Below are 17,570 nucleotides of genomic sequence, written 5' to 3' on the forward strand. Positions count from 1 at the left end.
GCTACTTGGAAAGCTATGGTGGGAGGATGGTTTGAGCTCTGGAGTTCCAGGGTTACAGTGAGCTACAATCCCACCAATACACTCCAGCCAGGGTGACACAGTGAGACCCCAATCCCCCCAAAAATTTTAAAAAACAAGTATGAAGACAGAGGTTAAAAGAGATGGAGAAAGACATACCATGCTAACACTGTCCAAAAGAATGCTGGAGCAACTATATTAATTTCAGAAAAAGGAAAATTATGGATAAAGAGGGGCACTACACAATAAAAAGGAAGTCACTTATTTAAGAGGCATAACAGTCCTTAATGTGTATATGCCGAAGAATAGAGCATCAAAATATGTGAGGCAAAAACTGATAGAACTGCAAAGAGAAACAGATTAATTCACTATTATCCTTGAAGACTTCAACACAGCTCTATTAGTAATTAATAGATCCTGACAGCGGCTGGGCGCAGTGGCTCACGCCTGTAATCCCAGCACTTTGGGAGGCCGAGGCGGGTGGATCACCTGAGGTCGGGAGTTCAAGACCAGCCTGACCAACACGGAGAAACCCCATCTCTACTAAAAATACAAAATTAGCCGGGGTGGTGGCGCATGCCTGTAATCCCAGCTACTCGGGAGGCTGAGGCAGGAGAATCGCTTGAACCCAGGAGGCGGAGGCTGCAGTGAGCGGAGACAACTTGTTGCACTCCAGCCTGGGCAACAAGAGCAAAACTCTGTCAAAAAAAAAAAAGATCCTGACAGCAGAAAATCAGTAAGCATCAGTAAGGACATAGTTGAACTGAACAGCACCATCAATGAACAGACTTAATTACCACTTACAAGATATAGGTTAGCCTTACTTTAAACAAAATTGGAAATACTAAAATACCTCCTTAGGAAACCAATAAATTTAGGTGTGATGTTTCATTATATGGAAGAATTTAAAATATATTCTATTCTTATTTTACCTGACTTTTCTTCTTCTTCTTCTTTCCTTTTTTTTTCTTTTTTTTTTTCTTTTGTCGTTGTTGTTGTTGAGACGGAGTCTTGCTCTGTCACCCAGGCTGGAATGCAGTCGTGCAATCTCGGCTCACTGCAACCTCTGCCTCCAAGGCTCAAGTGACTCTCCTGCCTCAGCCACCCGAATAGCTGGCACGACAGGCACACGCCACCATGCCTGGCTAATTTTTGCAGTTTTAGTAGAGACAGGGTTTTGCCATGTTGGCCAGGCTGGTCTCAAACTCCTGGCCTCAAGTGATCTGCCCGCCCTGGCCTCCCCAAGTGCTGGGATTACAGGCATGAGCCACCACGCCCGGCCTACCTAAGACTTTTAAAAGTTTTCCTTTAACCATTTAAATTATGAATTCATTTAGAAGTTTACGGCTTACCTAATCAGAAACTGAGTTGTGATATGGATCATCATAAACCTCTGTAAATATTTGAAAAAGTGAACTCCAGAATTGCCAGTGGCTGTTACTTGTGATGAGATCAGCAAACAATCCCCTATAGAACTCTTGCCAGGGGGCTTGTCTTGTAATTTGTGATTTTTTTCCTAAGTCCGAAGCGGAGAGTGAAGGAGTGCCATTCCTGCACACCAAAGGTCCCACTTTTCAATGACAGTTAGGGAAAAGAGTATATAAGACAGCTCCTTCTGCAGGGCCAGCCACCTCCTTGCCTAGAAAATTATTGTCTGCTCCTTGTTAACTCCTCACATTCATTTGTTCTGTCAGTAACATTTCCTGAGCATCTGCTATGGGCCAGGCACCACCTCAGATGACCACAAGCTATTCAGATCAATTGGCAGGTCATTAACATCACTGTGTGCATCAAAAATGATAATAGATTAGAAATATTGGAAATTCTCGGCACAAGTTTTCTGCCCCATGTTGCATATGTTATCAACCAAATGATTCTCATGGGAGGTGAAATGAGAGTCGCTGCAAATCAAGGCCATCTCTTTTTTTTGAGATGGAGTCTCACTCTGTTGCCCAGGCTGGAGTACAGTGGCACGATCTTGGCTCACTGCAAGCTCCGCCTCCCGGGTTCACGCCATTCTCCTGCCTCAGCCTCCCGAGCAGCTGGGACTACAGGCACCCGCCACCATGCCTGGCTAATTTTTTGTATTTTTAGTAGAGACAGGGTTTCACCGTGTTAGCCAAGATGGTCTTGATCTCCTGACCTCGTGATCTGCCCGCCTCAGCCTCCCGAAGTACTGGGATTACAGGCGTGAGCCACCACGCCCAGCCAAGGCCATCTCTGTATCCCTTTCTTCCTCTCTTCCTGCTCTCTGGCTGTGCACAATCAGGCTCCGGTTAACCAGTTGGGGCTTTTATTCTTGGGAGCACTTGAAGGTTCTCCCAGCCACATCAAAGCCTGTTCCTCTAGGACTCCAGGTAGCTGTGTTCACTGATTCCTTCATTCAGTCAGTACTCAACTAAGTGCAAGATGTGCACTTGAGGATGATCTAAAATACAAAGACAAATTAACCTCCGCCACTGCCCTCCAGTAGTTTGCAATTTATTGTATTCCTTCCCAATAGTTCTTGCAAAGTACTTACCCGTGTCCTGTATTTCACAAATTTGGTTTATGTCACTTAATTATGTTTTCTTTCACATTTTTCATATATCTTGGAAGCACCACACATGGTATGGGAAGAATATAATAATCTTTGTGTATGTATTGGTAATTTCATAATCGCCAAAACCACACCCTCCTTGGCATAGGTTTAAGAATCAGGAAATCTGGGCTTGAGACCCACTTGTGCTTGTGTGGCCCTCCGTCAGCCACTTAACCTCGCTTGAGTTTCAGTTGCTTCACCTGTAAAATATTTCTGGCTTATCTATTGCACAGTTTTTGTGTATGTGTGGATCAAATGAGCAACTGTACAGGTAATCACTTTCACAATATCAAATGACATACAGATGGAAGTTGTTATCGTTAAAAGTTCGTGCCAGAATCAACCTCAGAGTTTGCTTATGTGTACAATACAAATGCCATAGAAATAGTAACTAAGGGCAGAATTTGGCCCAGGGCACTTTACCGCAGTTTTTTTTAAGGCAGATGAAAAAAAATTAAAGACTTTTTACTCAAAACAGAAAACTTTAAAACAAGAATCAACACTTGCCAAGGACATGGTTATTAAGTGGATCTTTATGACGGAAGCTCAGAGGATGATGGAGACCTTCTGAGATCAGGAACTGAAAGAGAAAAGCCTTTAATGTTATCATCTTCCTCCTCCACCCTTACACTGCCTTGCTTAGAATTCCTTATCTAATCAACTAGAGTCACACATCTTAACAGTCAAACAATAAAAATGGGATGCACTTTAAGTCTGGATCGTTAGAGGCCAAAAACAACCTGTTTTTCAGGCTGCAATCATCCTGCCCAGAGGGCACTGAGCTCCACTTTCACTTTTAAGGGAACTGCAAATAAAATGCCTTTCTCTCCTGGATTTTGAAATTTTTTTTGTTAAATCTGGTTAAAATACACATTATGTTCACAGAACCTAGCAAAGAAGCAAATTTTATGCTATGAAATGTTAAGTAAAAGAAAGTGCAGTGACATGTTGGGAAGGAAGGGCCTCAGATAATCCAAGTTTCTCCAGCTTGGACTCCTATGTGTTATGGCTGATTCTAGAAAACTAGAAATAGGAGCGGTTAGTGCAAGTCCGCTTGGTGTGGAGATCAGGATGGTGACAATGAGAAGGGGTGAAGGGAATTGGAGGGTACTAACTACTTCAATTAAAAACAACAGAGGCCAGCCATGGTGGCTCACATCTGTGTTCCTAGCACTTTGGGAGCATGAGGTGGGAGGATGGCCTGAGCCCAGGAGTTCGAGGGTGCAGTGAGCTGTGATCACAACACAGCCCTCCAGTCTGGGTGACAAAGCAAGACCCTAACTCAAAAACAAAACAAAACAAAAAGCCACCACCAACAAAGGAAATCTCACACCCACTGTAGGTGTCTACTATCAAAAACACAGAAAATAACAAGTGTCAGTAAGCATGTGGAGAAATTGGAACTCTGTGCACTGTTGCTGTGAATGTAAACTGGTGCAGCTGCTATGGAAATAGTATAGTGGCTTCTCAAAAAATTAAAACCAGAATTACCATATGATCTAGCAATTCCACTTCTGGGCATCCAAAAGAATGGGAAGCAAGATCTCAAAGAAGCATTTGCATACCCATGTTCATCGCAGCGTTATTCACAATAGCCAGAAGATGGAAGCAATTCAAGTATGCATTTGTGGATGGACGGATAAACAAAATGTGGTCTATACATCCAGTGGAATATTATTCAGCCTTAAAAAGGAAGGACATCAAGGCCAGGTGCAGTGGCTCACGCCTATAATCCCAGCACTTTGGGAGGCCGAGGCAGGTGGATCACCTGAGGTCAGGAGTTCAAGACCAGCCTGGTCAACATGGTGAAACCCCATCTCTACTAAAAATATAAAAATTAGTCAGGCGTGGTGCTACACATCTGTAATCCCAGCTACTCAGGAGGCTGAGGAGGCAGAATCACTTGAACCTGGGAGACAGAGGTTACAGTGAGCTGAGATCGCACCACTGAACTCCAGCCTGGGCAACAGAGTGAGACTCGGTTTCAAAAAGTAAATAAATAAATAAATAAATAAAACTTGAGGACATTATTCTCAGTGAAATAAGCTAGTCACAAACGACAAATATTGTATGAATCCACTTATAGGAGGTACCTAGAGTATTCAAATACATAGAGACAGAAAGTAGAATGATGGTTGCCAGGGACTTGGGAGAGAAGAAAATGGGCAATTTCTGTTCAATGGGCACAGTTTCATTTCTGCAAGATGAAAAAGTTCTGGAGACCTGTTGTACCACAATGTAATCATACTTAACACCACAGAAGCTACTGAAACTTAATTAAAAATGATTGACATTGTAAATTACATGTTATTTTTATCACCATTTAAAATTTAAAAATTATTTTAAAAATTGAAAAAAAAAAAGAACAAAGAGGAAAAGAAAAACCTAAACGAAACCTCACTGCCCAGATTAACCTTATAGTTAATGATGAATTTCTGTGTTCAAAGATTCTGGTGGTTTCCCATTCCTGCAAGGTCCAAACTCCTTACAACATTCAAGGGCTTCTTGGAGGTGGCCTCAATGACCCAGCCTCCGAGTCTTACCTTCCACCACCTCTTACAAGCTCTAGCTTCTATAGTCCCTGTACCCTTCTGCACTCTCATCTCCATGATTTTTTTTTTTCCAGCCAAAATCTCATCCACTCCTCTGCGTCCATCCACATGTCCTGGGAAGCCTTCTCTGATCACCTCAGAGGTAAACAGCTCCCCTTCACTGGGTTTATATTTTGCAATTCATCACTGTGTTCTAAGTGTTTGTGAATATATCTCTTAGGAACAGGTCAGCTCCATGCAGGCAGAGTTAGCACCATATTCATTCAGCATCTTCACGGCACTGGTAATAACAAATATTTGATGTCAGGCAAATCATGTCACTAATCCTCCAGCGGTCACAGTGACTTATACAAGGGCTTCAAAGGATGACATAGTTTCCCCCCAACTGTCACCTCTACTTCTCCGTTCTCGGCTCCTACCACTGCCCCCTTGCTCCATCCCCTCCAACTTCTGCGGCTTCTTTGCTGTTTGCTGGATTCCCTGGGTGTATTCTCACTTTCTGGCCTTTACACAGGCTGATTTCTCTCCCTGAAGGGTTCCTCTCTGATTCCTACATGACTCACTCCTCTACCTTCCTCAGGTCTTACTCAAAAGTTACCTTCTGGAAACACCCTTTCCTAAACATCCTATTTAGAACTACAACCCAGTCCCATTTCCTATCCAGCACTCCCTACCCTGTTTCCCATCTTCATTTTTCTCCATTGCATTTACACCAGGTGGCTTGTATTTTATTTATTTGATCTTTGTCTCTTCAGTGGAATGTAAGCTCCATAAGGGCTGGTGTTCTTTTACATTACTCATCGATTAAAAAAAAATCTTGGCCAGGCACGGTGGCTCAAGCCTATAATCCCAGCACTATGGGAGACCGAGGCGGGTGGATCATCTCAGGTCAGGAGTTCAAGACCAGCCTGGTCAACATGGTGAAACCCCATCTCTACTAAAAATACAATAATTAGCTGGATGCGGTGGCAGGAGCCTGTAATCCCAGCTATTTGGGAGGCTGAGGCAGGACCATCGCTTGAACTGGTCACTGGAAGGCGGAGGTTGCAGTGAGCCAAGATCGTACCATTGCACTCCAGCCTGGGTGATAAAATAACACTCTGTCTCAAAAAAAAAAAAAAAAAAGAAGAAGAAGAAAAAAGAATCTTCAGTCTCCTGCAGTGCTGGCACATAGTAGACTTTTAATAAATAGTTGTCCAATTAATTGAATGAATGAATGAATGGCTATAGAAAGCATTTGCAGTATAAGATTATTGAATAATTTCTGATTGTTATCAAAATATTTTTTCTGTGAGTGCTCATCCCGGGCTTGGAAAAAAAAGTGAACACACTTTGCAATACAAGCTCTGCTCTGTCTTCACTGCACAGGATTTAACCTGTACTAACAGCAATTGATTGATGTTTTTCTGTTGGCACACTGTTTAATCATTTCCTGTCACAAACTGAAGCAAAGGTCATGTTAGATAAGCACTCAATTAAGTCTTTAGATGATGGTGACATGTAAACAGCTTATTAGTCTATACATGTAATTAATTTTAACATTACTTTGCAGGTTGCTTTAATTCTGTAGTAACACAGTCCCTGCTAATTTGCTGCCTATATTCCATTATGGTTCCTAATCTTTTATTAAGTCCCCCCATCCCCCTCCTGCTGTTCCTGCCGCATTTTCTTGTAAAAAATTTCAAACATAGGCAAGTTGGAAGATTTTACAGTGAATCTCCACACGCCTGTCCTTTTGATTCTACTATTTACATTTAACACACTTGCTTTAACACTTAACTATCAATCCCCAATTAAGCCACTTTTAAAAAGTTATCCACTCATCCATTCTAATTAAGTATTTTATTTTCCCTCAAAGTGTGATTTGGGGTTAGAAATGCAAATTCTTGAATCCCAACCTAGGCCTACTGTATCCAAAATTGGGAGGGAGGTCTCAAGGTGCTTGGGGCTGGGGTAGGGAAGAGCAACCACAATCTGTGTTTTTGTTGTTGTTGTTGTTGTTGTTTTGTTTTGTTTTGTTTTTGAGACAGCGTCTTGCTCTGTCACCCAAGCTGGAGAGCTATGGTGCAGTCTTGGCTCACTGCAACCTACGCCTCACAGGTTCAAGCAATTCTTCTGCCTCAGCCTCCCAAGTAGCTGGGATTACGGGTGTGCGCCACCATGCCCAGATAATTTTTGTATTTTTAGTAGAGAGGGGGGTTTCATCATGTTGGCCAGGCTGGTCTTGAACTCCTGACCTCAAGTGATCCACCTGCCTTGGCCTCCCAAAATGCTGGGAGTACAGGCGTGAGCCACTGAGCCCAGCCTCACGATCTGTATTTCTGACAAATTCTCCCGTGATTCTGAAGCTAGTTCAAGTTTGAGAAGCACCATTTTAAATAAACCTATGTGACTCAGTCTACCTGTTTCCATGGAGATCCACTCGCACCATTGAAGTTAGAGGTCTCCTCCGGTGCGTTACCAAAGGGAGACCCTAATGATACAGCTGTACCCAGGAGCCTTCCTCCATCACACACATGCCAACTTATTTGTCAACATTAACTGGTGCAGTACAGTTTTAGTGATGTGGTTAAGAAGTTCAGGCTCTGGAACTAAATAGATCTGGGATGGAATCTCAGCTCCACCAAGCTATATGGATTCAGCTAAGTTACTTTTCCTTTGTGAGCCTTGTTTTCTCATCTTTAAAGTGGAGTATGGAAGAGCACATCCCTCACAGCAAATAGTTATCCAGCCTCTTCTGTGCATCAAGCATTGTAGATCCTGTTCTGGATGCTGGGGAAGTAGTGGTGAGGCAAGGCAAAGCTCAGTTCTCTTGGAGCCTTCATTCTATAGGAGAAACTTACAGTAAACACACACAAATAGAAATAATTTCAGGCTGGTCATGGTGGCTCATGCCTGTAAACCCAGCACTTTAGGGTTGGGGCCAGGAGGATCGCTTTGAGCTCAGGAGTTGGAGACCAGCCTGGGCAAAATGTTGAAACCCTGTTTCTATTTAAAACAAACAAACAAGCAAACAAAACAAACAAATTATCTAGGCATGGTGGCATGCGTCTGTGGTTCCAGCTATCTGGCTACTTGAGAGGCTGAGGTGGGAGGATCACGTTGAACCCGAGAGGTCAAGGCTGCAGTGAGCCATGATCGTACCACTGCACTCCAGCCTGGGTGACAGAGTGAGACCCTGTCTCAGAAAGAAAAAAAAAAAAAAGAATTTCAGAGAGTGAAGAATGCTAAGGAGACTGTAAAACAGACTATTGAGACCAAATGACTTACTTTAAAATTCGAGGTTAGGAAAAGCCTCTCTGAGAAGGTGAAGAAATACAGAGGGGCAGAAAGCCAGTGTGGGTGCAGGACAGTGGGAGAAAGTGACACCAGAGAAGAGGGCAGGAGCCAGTGCAGAGCCATCCTTTATTGTAGAGAGTTTGGCTTTAATTCTTATTGCAGCAGGGAGCAATTCCTGCTTCCTATTCATCCCACACACCATGCCCTGCATTTCAGGTGCAAATTTCATAATCTGGTCCCAATCAAGTTATGTGTGCCTCTTTCTTCCTCCGTTTCTGCCTGCCTCCTTTCCTTCCTCCTCTTGCTCATCCTCTTTCCATCAACATCAAACACTGATCAAGTATCTCTGTTAGGTTGTAGGGACGCTAAGGGGATGGTGTCCTCAAGATTTATCTATGTTGTAGCATGTGACAGGATCTCCTTCCTTTTTAAGGCTGAATAACATTTCATTGAAGTATGTACCACATTTTGTTTATTTACTCATCTTTGAGATTCTGCTTTAATTCTTTTGGAATATACCCAGAAATGGAATCGTTGAATCTTGCGGGTATTACATTTTTAACTTTTGGAGGAGCCACCAATTGTTTTTCATAGTCACTGCACCATTTTACAATCCCACCAACAGTGCACAAGTGTTCCAATTGCTCTTCATGCTTGCCAACATTTGTTATTTTCTTTTTTTTTTCTTTTGAGACGGAGTCTCGCTCTGTCGCCAGGCTGGAGTGCAGTAGTGTGATCTCCGCTCGCTGCAAGCTCCGCCTTCCGGGTTTACGCCATTCTCCTGCCTCAGCCTCCTGAGTAGCAGGGACTATAGGCGCCTGCCACCACGCCTGGCTAATTTGTTTGTATTTTTAGTAGAGACGGGGTTTCACCGTGTTAGCCAGGATGGTCTCGATCTCCTGACCTCGCGATCGTCTGCCTCGGCCTCCCAAAGTGCTGGGATCACAGGTGTGAGCCACTGTGCCTGGCCAACATTTGTTATTTTCTATTTGTTCGGCTTTCTTAAAAAAGTAGCCATCCTGGCAGGGTGTGGTGCTCACTCCTGTAATCCCAGCACTTTGGGAGGCTGAGGCAGGAGGATTGCTGGAGCCCAAGAGCTCAAGACCCGCCTGGGCAACATAGTGAGACCCCTGTCTCTATTAAAAAATTTTTTAAATTAAAAATAAATTTAAAGTAGCCACCCTAATGGTGTGAGGTTATATCTCAATGTGGTTTGATTTGCATTTCTCTAATGATTAATTATGTTAAGCATCTTTTCATATGCTTGTTGGCTATTTGTATATCATCTTTGGAAAAATGTCTATTCAAGTCCTTTGCCCATTTTTTAAGTGGCATTTTAAAAAATGGTTGAGTTGTGGGAGTTCTTTATATATTCTGGTTATTAACTCCTTATTAGATATATGATTTGCAAATATTTTCTCCCATTCTGTAGTTTGTCTTTTCACTCTGTTGGCTGTCCTTTGATGCATGTAATGCCCCTCTAGAGCTTGACAAATAAATCTTCCTGTAAAGTCTGCTTTATCTGGTATTAGTAGAACTACCCTAGATTTACTTGGGTTAGTGTATTTTGGTTAATGTATACATATCTTTTTTCATTGCTTTATTTCAGTCTTTCTATGTCTTTATAATTAAAATGCATCTTTTTTTGAGCAGCATATACTTGTTGTTTTCTTTTATTCCAGACTTAAATCTTTGTTCCTTTTTTTTTTTTTTTTTTTTTTTGATAGAGTCTCACTCTGTCACCCAGGCTGGAGTGCAGTGGTGCTATCTCGACTCACTGCAACCTCCACCTCCCAGGTTCAAGCAATTCTCGTGCTTCAGCCTCCCAAGTAGCTAGGATTACAGGGGTGCACCATGACACCCAGCTAATTCTTTGTATTTTTAGTAGAGACGGAGTTTCACCACGTTGGCCAAGCTGGTCTCAAACTCCTGACCTCAAGTGATCCACCAGCCTCGGCCTCCCAAAATGCTGGGATTACAAGCGTGAGCCACTGTGCCCGACCTGAAATCTTTGTTCTTTATTTTATTATTATTATTATTTTTTTGAGATGGAGTCTCACTCTGTCGCCCAGAGTGGAGTGCAGTGGTCCGATCTCAGCTGACTGCAACCTCCGCCTACCGGGTTCAATTGATTCTTGTGCCTCAGCCTCCTGAGTAGCTGGGATTACAGATGTGCACCACCATGCCTGGTTAATTTTTGTATTTTTAGTAGAGTCGGGGTTTCACCATGGTGGTCAGGCTGTTCTTGAACTCCTAACCTCGTGATCCACCCCCTTGGCCTCCCAAAGTGCTGGGATTACAGGCATGAGCCACCACGCCCAGCCAATCTTTGTTCTTTAATTGAAGTATTTAGTCGATTTACATTTTATATAATTTCTGACATATAGGCGTTCAGAGTGTGGGGTGTATGGAGCTTTTTGATGCCTTTAATCAGTTTATTTAAATTCTCAGTTATTATTACTTTAAATATGGTTTGTGGCTAATCTCTTTTTCTTCTCCTTTTGGACCTCTGATTAAATACACATTAGTCTACAAATTTCATGTATCTCTTATGCTCTTTTCTGTGTTTTCCATTCATACTTTTTCTTGTTATGCTTAAATTTGAATATTTTATGCTGATGTATCTTCTGGTTCATGATTCCTCTCATTATTTATTTATTTGTTTATTTTGGAGATGGAGTCTTGCTCTGTTGCCTGGCACGGTCTCCGCTCGCTCTAAGCTCTGCCTCCCGGGTTCACGCCATTCTCCTGCCTCAGCCTCCCGAGTAGCTGGGACTACAGGTGCCCACCACCATGCCCGGCTAATTTTTTTTTTTTTTTTTTTGTATTTTTAGTAGAGACGGGGTTTCACCATGTTAGCCAAGATGGTCTCGATCTCCTGACCTTGTGATCCGCCCGCCTCGGCCTCCCAAAGTGTTGGGATTACAGGCATGAGCCACCACGCCTGGCCTCTTTTTTTTTATTTTTTTGAGACAGAGTCTCACTCTGTTGCTCAGGCTGGGATGAAGTAGCATGTTCATGTCTCACTGCAGCCTCGATCTCTAGGTTCAAACAATCCTCCTACCTCAGCTTCCTAAGTAGCTGGGACTACACGCACATGCCACCACAATCAGCTAAATTGTTGTTGTTGTTGTTGTTGAGACAGGGTTTTGCCATGTTGCCCAGGCTGGTCTTGAACTCCTGGGATCAAGTGACCTGCCTGCCTCAGCCTCCAAAAGTGCTGGGATTACAGGTGTGAGCCACCACACCTGGCTCGATTCTTCTCTTTCGGGACTGTGCTTATCTGCTTAATTTAACTATTTTTTTTTTTTTAGTTTTATAATTTCCACTTAATTCTTTTTTTATATAAATCCCATTCTTCTGATGAAATTCTCCGTTTTCTAATTGATTTCTTGAACACACTAATCATGGTTACTTTAAAGTTTTGTTCTGGTAACTCCAATATCTGGTCACCTGTGAGTCTCTTTCTATTGTCTATTTTTTCTCTCAGTTTTTGGTCATTTATTACTCCTTTCTAACATATCTACTAAATATTGATTGAATTCCAGACACTGTTGAAAAGTTATAAGAGATCTAGATGATATTATCTTCCTTCAGAGAAGATTAATTTCATTTTTTTTTTAGCATGCTGTTAGTAAGAGCCAAGCAAGTTCGTTAAATCAGAGATTGAGATGAGTAAAAGCTAAATTTCAAGCTTTGAGAGGGCTTATTTCTGGAGTCCCTTAGTCTTAGCACAATAGTTCTAAACTGAGGGTGATTTTAATCTCCAGGGAACATTTGGCAATATCTGGGGACATTTTTGATTGCCACAAACTGGGGCTGTGTGTTTCTGATGTCTGACACAAGTTGGAAGTGTTAGAGGCCAGATATGCTGTTAAACATCCTACAATATATAGGAGAGCCCCCCAATAAAAAAGAATTATCTAGTCCAAAATGTTAATAGTACCAAGATTAAGAAACCTTACTCTAGGGCTTAGTCCTTTAAGATTCTCAATGGAAAGCTACAGTATTTATCACGGCTTCTCATCTTTGGCAGGCCTTGAGCTCCAGTTTTTCTCCCAGTATTATGAGACTGCCAAAACCTTTGTTTACCTTTATAGTCTTTCAGCAGCTGCTTTCTGCTTGCTTTTTCAGTCTCTTGCCCTACTTTGCAGTTTAGGAATTAGCAAATGCTTTAAGTGGGCAAAGCAATAATTTATGTTGGTGTCACCTATCCAGGATCTTGGCTCCTTAAGTCCTGGCTGATTTTGTTGATTTCCGATGCCTTAAAGAAGCTGTTTTTGTTGTTTTGCATGTTGATATTATTGTTTTGCATTTTTATACAGCTTTGATATTTATTACTATTGTGATGGTATTAGGGATTCAAGGTACTCTGTTATAGCCAGAGTGTAAGTTTGCTATGTTTGCATGTAACTGAGTGAGTTTAACTCCATTTTGACAGTCCTTCAGCTAATAACATCTCCCAAAAGAAATCAGGTATACAGATTGCTCTACAGTTAAATAACAATCATTTTTGTTCACTATTTAAATAAAAACATGTAGGTTTTAGTTTTTGCCTAAATACATGAAATATAAAGACATTTTAATGATAACGTACCTTATAAATATTTGCTCACTATAGATAACTTAGAAAAACCAAAAGGATAAAGAAGAAAATAACAAATAAACATATTTTCCACCATGCAAAAACAGCATCAGGAAAATTTTGGTATAGTTCCTTTCAGTGTTTCTCCTGTGTATGTGCAATGCTTTTGTTTCCAGGACTAACTCATAGGACTTTATGTTTTTTATTTTTTTATTTTTATTTTTTGAGACGGAGTTTTGCTTGTGTTGCCCAGGCTGGAGTGCAGTGGCACAATCTCGGCTCACCGCAACCTCAACCTCCCAGGTTCAAGCAATTCTCCTGACTCAGCTTCCCAAGTAGCTGGGATTACAGGCATGTGTCACCATGCCCAGCTAATTTTGTATTTTTAGTAGAGACGGGGTTTCTCCATGTTGGTCAGGCTGGTCTTGAACTCCCGACCTCAGGTGATCCGCCCCGCCCCCCGGCCTCCTAAAGTGCTGGGATTACAGGCATGAGCCACCACATGTGGCCTGTAGACCTTTATTAATTTACTTTGCATTTTGTTTTAACAGTATAATTTACATATTGAAGTATAATTTGCATACAGTAATATTGTGTACAATTCAGTAATTTTTAGTAAATGTACAGAGCTGTACAACTGTCGCCATAATCCAACTTTAGAACATTTCCATCTTGTCAAAAAGAAACTTCATGCCCATTTACACTCAGTCCTTGGTCCAAGCCCCAGCCCCAGGCAACCACTAATCTACCTTCTGTCTCTATAGATTGGCCTATACATCTTCCATTTTATTAGTAAAGTTAGCTTGTTTTTAACAAAGTCATCCAATTTTAATTATATAATTCTTTCAGTCCTATCCAAATGAAATTGAGCAAGTTTAAATAAAGATGGCTGTTGTGAGATACAGACATTTGTGGGATGTGTGTGTGTGTGTGTGTGTGTTTGCATGTGTGTGTGTTTGCAGATGATACAAATCTTTTAAAGACTGTGGCATGTTTGCCTCCATTATTTTATGTATTTCTAATTTTCTTTTTGAGATATACTTCATGTAACATAAAATTCACCCTTTTAAATTTGGTGTTTATGCAACTATCAACACTATCTAATTCCAAAACATTTTCATCACCACAAAAAGAAATCCCATCCACACCAGGCCTAGTGGCTCATGCCTATAATCTCAGCCCTTTGGGATGCTGAGGCAGGAGGATCCCTTGAACCCAGGAATTCAAGACCAGCCTGGGCAATATCATGAAATCCTGACTCTACAAAAAAATACCAAAAAAATAGCCTGGTGTGGTAGTGGGCTCCTGTAGTCCCAGCCTCTTGGGAGGCTGTAATAGTCTGTTTTCATGCTGCTGATAAAAACATACCGGAGACTGGGAAGAAAAAGAAGTTTAATTGGACTTACAGTTTCACATGGCTGGGGAGGTCTCAGAATCATGGCAGGGGGCGAAGGCACTTCTCACATGGCGGTGGCAAGAGAAAATGAGGAAGAAGCAAAAGCAGAAACTCCTGATAAACCCATCAGATCTCATGAGACTTATTCACTATCATGAGAATAGCACAGGAAAGACTGGCCCCCATGACTCAATTACCTCTCCCTGGGTCCCTCCCACAACACATAGGAATTCTGGGAGATACAATTCAAGCTGAGATTTGGGTGGGGACACAGCCAAACCATATCAGAAGCTGAAGTGGGAGGATCACTTGAGCCTGGGAATTCGAGACTGCAGTGAGACAAGATCACACCACTGCACTCCAGCCTGGGCAACAGAGTGAGACCCTGTCTCAAAAAAAAAAACCAAAAAGAAATTCCACTCCCATTATCAGTCACTCCCCATTCCCCTCCCCCACCCAGCCCTTGGGAACCACTGCTAAACCAGGGGTCCCCAACCCTGGGGCCGTGGACCAGTACCAGTTGGTGGCCTGTTAGGAACTGGGCCACACAGCAGGAGGTGAGTGGTGGGTCAGCGAGCATTACCGCCTGAGCTCCGCCTCCTGTCAGATCAGTGGAGGCATTAGATTCTCATAGGAGCCGGAACCCTATTGTGAACTGTGCATGCAGGCATCCAGGTTGCGTGCTCCTTATGAAAATCTGATGCCTGATGATCTAAAGTAAAACAGTTTCATCCTGAAACCATCCCCTCACCGCTCCCCGCTACCTCCCAACGGGTCCATGGAAAAATTGTCTTCCACAAAACCGGTCCCTGGTGCCAAAAAGGTTGGGGACCACTGTGCTAAACTACTTTGTGTCTCTATGGATTTGCCTGTTCTGGACATTTCGTATAAACAGAATCATACAGTAGGTGGCCTTCTGTGTCTGGCTTCTTTCACTTAGCACAACAATATTTTCAAGGCTCATTCATGTTTTAGCATGTGTCAGTACTTTATTCTTTTGTTTGTTTCATAAAACAAACACAAAACAGTCTCACTGTGTCACTCAGGCTGGAGTGCAGTGGTGCGATCTTGGCTCACTGCAGCCTTCACTTCCTGGATTCAAGAGATTCTCGTGCCTCAGCCTCCTGAGTAGCTGGGATTGCAGGCACATGCCAGCAGGCCCGGATAATTTTTGTATTTTTAGTAGAGGCAGGGTTTCACTGTGTTGGTCAGGCTGGTCTTGAATTCCTGACCTCAGGTGATCCACCTGCCTCGGCCTCCCAAAGTGCTGAGATTACAGGTGTGAGCCACTGCACCGGGCCAGTGCTTTATTCCTTTTTATGCTGAATAACATTCTATTTTATGAATATGTAACATTTTGTTTATTCACTAATCTGTTGATGGACATTGAGGTTGTTTCTACTTTACTTAATAATATTTTAGTTAATATAACTTAACTAGTGGAAAGGGGAGAAAATTATTACTGGGGTGGTATATTATGTTATATGTATGTTGGTTTTTGTCCACAATTCCTGGCTCATAACTCCCATAGCCCTTGTTAATTTCCTAAGTGACTAAAATAATAAGCATATCTTTCCTTAACATATTTGGTCTTTTGTCCTTGATTCCTGAAGCAGCTTCCGAATGGCTCCAGAGCAATAAAGGTGAGACAATCTTTTGTTCTAATATTGGGGCATTTTAGGCCTTAGAAAACAATCTCACTCTCTGACCTCCTGCCCCCCTTTTATCTTCTTTTTCTCCTCCATGCAGGCTACAGAAACTAAAAATATATTCTAATCTTCTGACTTGAAATTCTCTGAACTGCCTTCCTTGTCTGATTTTAGGTTGTAAGACCCCCAGTCCGAAGGGGTCCTGTCCCATACTCGGGAAGAAGGAACGCTGCATAGACAGGCCAGGAAGAATCTCGGCCTTACCGGGTTTCCCCACTCAATCTATAAGCATTAGATCATACTCTTTTTGTCCAATCACAGTTCTCCTTGGTTGTCAATATCATACCTATCCAATAAAATCTCCATAAAAGGCCCAAGAGGATAAGGTATGGGAAACTTTTGCACAGCTGAAATTCTGGAGGCTTGCAAGAAAATGAACAAGAATTCATCCGCCTGCCGGGAGGGTGGCGCATCCCTCTCCACGGGAACTGAGGCTTCTGCAGTCAAGACCCTTTCAGACCTCACCCTATGTATCTCTTCATCTGGCTATTTATTTGTATCTTTTAAAATAGCCTTTAAAATAGATCAGTAAACTTAAGTGTTTCCCTGAGTTTTGTGAGCCACTTTTAGCAAATTAATCGCGCATAAAGAGGTGGTCACCCAACTTGAAGTGGATTGGTCAGAAGTTCAACAGGCTTGGGCTTGTAACTGGCGTCTAAAGGAAAGGCGGTCTTGTGGGACTGAGCCCTCAATCTGTGGGATCTGACACTATCTCCAGGTGGATAGCGTCAGAATTGAATTGGAGAACACCCAGCTAGTGTCTGCGGCAGAACTGATTGCTTCCTGTTAATGGGGAAAAAATCCCCACACATTTGGTCACAGACATCTTCAGTGTTGATTTTTGTGGTGTGAGAGCACACGTAGTGTATCTGCACTTCTCTAATAATCTCAAGAATACATTGGCCGGGCGCGGTGGCTCACGCCTGTAATCCCAGCACTTTGGGAGGCTGAGGCGGGCGGATCACAAGGTCAGGAGATCGAGACCATCCTGGCTAACACGGTGAAACCCCGTCTCTACTAAAAATACAAAAAATTAGCCGGGCGTGGTGGCGGGCGCCTGTAGTCCCAGCTACTCAGGAGGCTGAGGCAGGAGAATGGCGTGAACCCGGGAGGCGGAGTTTGCAGTGAGCTGAGATCGCGCCACTGCACTCCAGCCTGGGCGATACAGTGAGACACTCCGTCTCAAAAAAAAAAAAAAAAAAAAAAGAATACATTAACCGAAATTTATAGTAGAGAACACAATGATATCATAAAGAAAAATAAAACAAAAGATATTAACATAAGAGCTAAGGTTTTTTTTTTTTTTTTTTTTTTTTTTTTGAGACAGAATCTCGCTCTGTCACCCAGGCTGGGGTGCAGTGGCACAATCTCGGCTGAGCTCACTGCAACCTCTGCCTCCTGGGTTCAATCGAGTCTCGTGCTTCAGCCTCCTGAGTAGCTGGGATTACAG

General features: G+C 42.5%; 1 long non-coding RNA gene across 1 annotated transcript in view; it reads left to right on the forward strand.

Annotated features, from left to right (window-relative positions):
- LOC129534249 (uncharacterized) overlaps positions 1-16,055 on the forward strand; it is a 49,723-nt gene extending 33,668 nt beyond the window's left edge. Inside the window, exons 3-4 of the long non-coding RNA XR_008680764.2 lie at positions 5,226-5,293; positions 16,025-16,055. This is a non-coding gene — a long non-coding RNA (uncharacterized lncRNA). The remainder of the gene's footprint in view (positions 1-5,225; positions 5,294-16,024) is intronic.
- The last annotated feature ends 1,515 nt before the right edge of the window (positions 16,056-17,570 follow it).

Source organism: Gorilla gorilla, chromosome 5, assembly GCF_029281585.2.
Source record: "Gorilla gorilla gorilla isolate KB3781 chromosome 5, NHGRI_mGorGor1-v2.1_pri, whole genome shotgun sequence".
NCBI classification, from domain to species: Eukaryota; Metazoa; Chordata; class Mammalia; order Primates; family Hominidae; genus Gorilla; species Gorilla gorilla.